The 6267-nt window shown below is 46.8% G+C and overlaps 1 long non-coding RNA gene across 1 annotated transcript in view; it reads left to right on the top strand.

Annotated features, from left to right (window-relative positions):
* LOC126402627 (uncharacterized) overlaps positions 1 to 6230 on the top strand; it is a 12935-nt gene extending 6705 nt beyond the window's left edge. The window contains exon 2 of the long non-coding RNA XR_007571250.1: positions 6102 to 6230. This is a non-coding gene — a long non-coding RNA (uncharacterized LOC126402627). The remainder of the gene's footprint in view (positions 1 to 6101) is intronic.
* Positions 6231 to 6267: the final 37 nt, after the last annotated feature.

Raw genomic sequence — 6267 nt, 5'->3', positions numbered from 1 at the left:
TCTTTTCTGTACAACATCTATTGCACGTCTGTCCGTCCTGGAAGAGGGATGCCTCCTCAGTTGCTCTTCCTGAGGTTTCTACCGTTTTTTTCCCCCGTTAAAGGGTTTTTTTTGGGGAGTTTTTCCTTATCCGCTGCGAGGGTCCTAAGGACAGAGGGATGTCGTATGCTGTAAAGCCTTTTGAGGCAAATTGTGATTTGTGATATTGGGCTTAAAGCCTTTTGAGGCAAATTGTGATTTGTGATATTGGGCTTTATAAATAAAATTGATTGATTGATTGATGACATTCACACACTGGTGGCTAAGGGTACCATACAAGGTGTCACCTTTTACTCAGTAACAATTCACACGCATTCACAGCCATCAGTATTAGTTTGGGGTTCAGTATCTTGCCTAAGCATACTTTGACTTTCGGGCTGGAGGGGCTGGGAGATCGAACTGCCGATCTGACGATAAATGAATGACCTGCTCTACCTCTGAGCCAAAGATGCCTGTAAGGGCAGCTACAGTAACTACTGAAAGTAAAAAAAAAAATTAAAATAATTACGCGATGCAGAACACACCCAATGATGGTGCACTTCAACACTGCCGTCATTGCATCCATCCCCAGCATCACCATTTGGTATACCGCTGCCATGATTAACTCCACTGAGAATGTAATGACTGGCATCTTCCGTCCATCCAGGACCCGTTTACTAGTGATGATCAAATGAAGCCTCATGAAGCATTTTCTTTATTTTCTGAGCCCACTAGATGGCACTCATGGCTTAAAGAGAGAGGCTCAAAGAATGGCAATTCAGTGTGCTTTCAACCTTTTGATGAACAAAAAGCGCCATCTAGTGGGCTCAGAAAATAAAGAAAATGCTTCATGAGGCTTCATTTGGCCATCACTACCGTTTACCTCCAGGACCCTGAGGCCAAAAGGAAGGTTTGCGGCCAACCCCTTCCCCTAGACAAAAAAACTTTTTGAAACACTGTCCTCTGGCAGAGGGCCGTAGTCCAGCAGGAACAAGACCTCATGCAACATGAACACTGCTGCTGGCCTAATTAACAATGCCTGCAACCCCACTGACATATATGATACATATTTTCCTATTGCCTTTTACAATTTCATGAAAGCTTTCTTCTATTTCAGAAATGTTTTGCGGTACTTGCTTTTAAATTTAATTTTATTTTCTCTTACTATTTTTATGTCATGCAACAAAAGAAAAAAATTCCATGTATGTACCTGTGTAATAGGGGTATTTGGACCCAACTGAAGCACAATGGAAAGGAGGAGCAGTTGATAATGGTGTTTATTGTCAGGACAGGGCTAGTACACAACACACAGTACAGTTCAACATTCCAGCAATATCTCCACAAAGTCCTTGGCAGCCTATTTGGTTTGGCAGGCCTAACCGGGTCAGGAGGCAGGTATATGAGTGGTGGCGTTAGCCCAACAGGAAACACAGTTCAGTTTAATAAGAGGCAGCTGTACCATGGAGCAGCAAGGCAGAGGAGGTAGTTCTGGAGGCAGGGAATCAGGAACCAGGTAAGTGCACAGTCCAAGCAGTAGAACCAGTAGGGGACACGCACAAACAATGGCCCGAGTGGGGACATGGTGAGAATCTATGGACTGCAGAAAACCACAGATAAGCAGGCTGGAATATTCACATACTGTAGTGTTGTTGTTGGATGGTAATGCCAAGCAGCCACAGACAAACAGGAACCAAGGACGTGGAAGCAGGTCTGGTGGTCAGGGACATAAGGCTGGAGCACATACCAGGAATCAGATGAAGCAGTCAGGTCAGAGGGGCAGGCTTGGCAAAGGGAAATCAGTCCGGAATAAAGTGCTGAAGAGTCTTGCATGATGGCGAAGAACAATCTGGCAATAAGTGTCTGTGAGGCTGGGTTATATATACTGGCTGTGAGTAATGAGCAACAGGTAAACTGAGTTGCCTTGATGAGGTGGTAAGGACTGAAGCTGAGGCATGAGAAACCAGGGTGAAAGGAAAATTACTGACTGAGAGCTGAGTGACTGGGTGTAACATGGTCAAATACAGCAGTAACAAATGTTTGAAATATTTAATATTATATATATTTATTTAAGCATTATAATTACACAAAACTTCTGTTAATAGTTAAAACCTGACATGCCAGTTATGTGGAACATTTGAGACTCAGTTCCTGTACCCCTCCGTTTGTTTTTGTGGGTCCCCACCCCTATATATTATGTCTTCCGCGCTAACCTCTTCCCCTTTGTCACTGCACGATGTGTGAGAGGTAAGCAGCTTTGTTGCCGGACATTTCCGTGTTTCAGCCACATTAATACATGCATGTAAAAGTTGCTCTGCTAACATAAACTTACCGAGAGTATGCTAAAAAGTTTCTATATCATTGAATTTGTATAGGGGCTGGAGTAGAGAGCATGTCTGACCGACGTTTATGTTACATTTACTCTTCATCAGGTATGTTTTCCATGCATGTGTTTTTGATCGCCCCTTTTGTCACTGCACGATGTGTGAGAGGGGCTGGAGTAGAGAGCATGTCTGACCGACGTTTATGTTACATTTACTCTTCATCAGATTAAACGGAGATCGTCTCCAAAGACATCTTGGTCTGGGCCTCATTAAAACACAACGCAGACAACACTAGCTACCACCGGTTACACTTGGTGCCGTCTGTCCCGTTGCATCACCGATCAGCGCTCGTCTGGTCCCCCGGGATACAGCTGCAGGCTGCCGTCTCCTCTCCTCTCCTCCTCCTCCCTGCTGTGTGGCCTCGGTGAACTGCACTCGCTCCCGAGTGTGCGCGAGGTGTGTCAATCAAATCCGAGGATTAAAGGGACACTTGTGCACTTTCTTAGAAGTGTGCGTTTTTTTTGTTTTTACTGTACTTTTGTCACTTTGGCAGTCTTATTTCATGTTGGTTTGTGCTGTTGAGACTGTTACAGCCAGTGAGTGCATGAAGGGCTGACTTTGGTCGTTAAAGGGTAATTTTTGTCATTTAAAGGGAAAAGACTGGGAAACCGAGTATAGGAAGAGAATTTTATGTTCCATGAAAGGATGTGGTAAATGGACTTGTAATTTATTTTATTTAACTATTTGAAGGGTCTCTTTACTTTAAATCAGTGCTAACTGGATTTCCCTTCGTTTTTTTGTTTTTATTGCTTTTTGGGATTTTGTGCTCCTTGTTTAGACCCACATTGCTGTGTGATACATAGCTGGTTACAGTGCACTCTGAGTTTGAGGTATTAATTGTTTTCCTTTTGTTTGGGGAATATCGTGATGTCAGGGGGAGATACATTTCATGTTCACGCTATGGCTGGTCGTGGGCATGATGTTACATTTGGGCTGGGAAGGGGTCGGCCAATTCCTTCTTTGAGTTTTGGTAGGGGTAGGCCTATGTTATCCAGTGTTCTCAACTATACGGTTGATCAGTCAGTTGTTGACACGCCTTTGGCCCCCACTGCTAGTTCCACACCAATTAACCCATCAGACCCAAGGCCTACACAAGTCATCTCTGTTGATGCCTTTGGAGACATGATTACAGATTTGGCTAAACAGATTGGAGATAACATCTCAGCGAGCCTAAGCACTCTTCACCAGCCAAGCACTATCCAGCCCCAGTCTCCTACTAGTCAGTCATCTGGTCATAATGATCAGTCACATGTGAAAGTTGTTGTGCAGTCTGACACCAAGCCTCCACCTTACTTCAGGGGTGATCACGCTGATACATTCTCTGTTCATGAATGGGAGGACATGATGAGATGTTACCTGAACAGGGTTAAATGTGACACTCATACTGAAATGTTTGAACTGATAATGTCGAGACTGACAGGCAAGGCTAGGGATGTGGTGAAGGTGTCACTCCGCAGCCGCCCTGGACTGAGAGACACAGACCTGCCCACAGCTGTGTTTGACATATTAAAGGGTAACTTTAGTGAACTCTCTTACTCCAGTCTGCCTATGAGAGATTTCTATAGTACCATTCCCCATGTTAATGAGAGTGCTATGGATTACTGGATCCGCCTCAACAAGTCCATTGATGCTGCAGATGAGTGTCTCCAGAGGCGGGGTAGGTCTGTGGAGGACCCCAGTGCGGAAGTTGTCATAATGTTCATTAACCACTGTCCCGATACTAGTCTTGCCATGTCATTCCAGCTGAAAGCACCTGAGAAGTGGACTGCAGCTGAGATCCAGGAGCGTTTGGATAGCCACACAAGAAATGTGCGGAGGACGGCATCCAAGGCTCTACACACAGCGGACCTTTCAGCTTACAGTCAGAGTCCTGTGTTTGATTCATGTCACTCCCCTATTTCTCGTGTGCCTCAGGCTGCCTTGGTGACATGCCAACCAGAGCCCCCTTCAACCTCCCTGCCTTCCTCGACGCCAACCCAGGCTCAGTTGGGCAATGTACCGGTGAGTCCTTACATGCCTGCTTCATTACCCCTGCCCACTGCTGCTGTCCCTGATCCAGCTCCAACTGCCATTAACCCACCTAACAAGGACCCTGGTGTTCAACAGCTTGTGGCTATGTTTGACAAAGTTCTGTCCTTGTGCTCTGCTTCCCTCATGGGCGGCCAAAAACCAGTCGACCATCAGCCTGTGAATCGTCAATCGGTCCATCGCCAGGCTGGCCGGCCCCGTAACCAGCAGGGTTCTTTTCCCACAACATGCAGAGTCTGTGGTTCAGCCGACCACTCAACCCATGCCCATTGCAGGCTCTACCGTTTGTGCCTCAACTGTTTCAGTCCTGGTCACATAAAGCATGAGTGCCCACAGTCCACCCGTTCCCCAGCCGTACCTCCCCCTTCTTCCAGCACTGCTGATTTAAACTAGCTTGCCCGTGTGATGAGAGGGGTAGCATGGGCAGTGCTGGTGATACCCTCAGCGAAGAGCATGATCCACTGTCAGCATATGTGAAATGTTGTGATAGTCTTCCTGATGACAAAACAGTGATTGTCGTGGGGTCACATAGAGTGGAAGGAGCTAGTGACCTGTTTTATGCTCCGGTATCCATCAGTGGCCAGTCTTCTTTGAGAGGGATGCTTGATTCAGGGAGCATGTCATGCACACTCAGTGAAGAGGCGGAGTTCAAGCTTAGAGCTGCTGGTGTTCTCCTGAGTCCTCAGCCAGTGCCTGAGAAGGTGGTCTTGGTTGGCTGTGGTGGCCTTACAACACAACCCAAATGTATCTATGAATTGGACATTGAGGTTTTCGGATGTAGATTCCTTGTGCCAACCTTCCTTGTTCCAGGGCAGAGAGATGAACTCATTATTGGTAGCAATGTTATCAGGCCCATAATACAGAGAATGAGGTCTGATGAGAAGTACTGGGAACTCATCTGTTCCAACACGTCAGACCCAGAGTGTGAGCAGTTTCTTCAGTTGCTCAGTTGCTGCACACGCTGGTCTGGACCTGAACTCCCTGAGAAGGTCGGCACCGTCAGACTGCAACAGGCTATCACCCTTGCACCTCAGCAGGAGTATTTGGTCTGGGGAAAGTTGCCTGGTAGCGCTCCTGTGTCACCAAGGAGTACTATCATTGTGGAACCGACGTCGTCCCGTTCGGCCCCAAGAGACATCATTGTTGGGCAGGTCGTAGCACCTATGTGGGGAGATCGCTGGGTCCCGATGAAGATCCTCAACCCAACAAAGAAACCTGTGACGCTGCGGCGCAATGCCAAAGTGGCGGATGTTTTCCCTTGTGTTGCTGTGGAGGACCTTCACATCTCTCAGGGTGTCAGCAGACCACAATCGGAGCAGGCGGCCAACTCATTTCCCAAACCAGATACCACCTGTGAACCTGTCCAACAGCTCAAGGACTGTGGGTTGGCTGACGTCAACATGGAAGGCTGCGAGGTGTCAGACGAATGGAAACGGCGGCTGGCTGCACTTGTGCTCTCTTACCAGGATGTGTTCTCCAGGGATAAGCTGGATTGTGGGGAGGCGAAGGGGTTTGTCCATCGTATTCACCTCACTGACGATCGCCCTTTCCGGCTACCCTATCGCTGTGTCCCGCCAGCACACTACCACAAACTGAGAGAGGTGCTGTCTGAGATGGAGTTGAAGGGCATTATCAGCAAGTCAGTCAGTGAATCTCTATATATGCTTCCTTTAGGTAACATCATTAGAAATCACTCTATAAATTTCCATTGTTATGCGGATGATACACAGTTGTATTTATCAATGAAGCCAGAAGAAAGTAATCAATTAACTAAACTCCATAACTGCCTTAAAGACATAAAAACTTGGATGAGCACCAATTTCCTGATGTTAAATTCAGA

This window comes from Epinephelus moara, chromosome 16, assembly GCF_006386435.1.
Source record: "Epinephelus moara isolate mb chromosome 16, YSFRI_EMoa_1.0, whole genome shotgun sequence".
Lineage (NCBI taxonomy): Eukaryota > Metazoa > Chordata > Actinopteri > Perciformes > Serranidae > Epinephelus > Epinephelus moara.
Note: the sequence above shows the minus strand (reverse complement) of the source record. Positions and strands in the feature narration are given on the sequence as shown.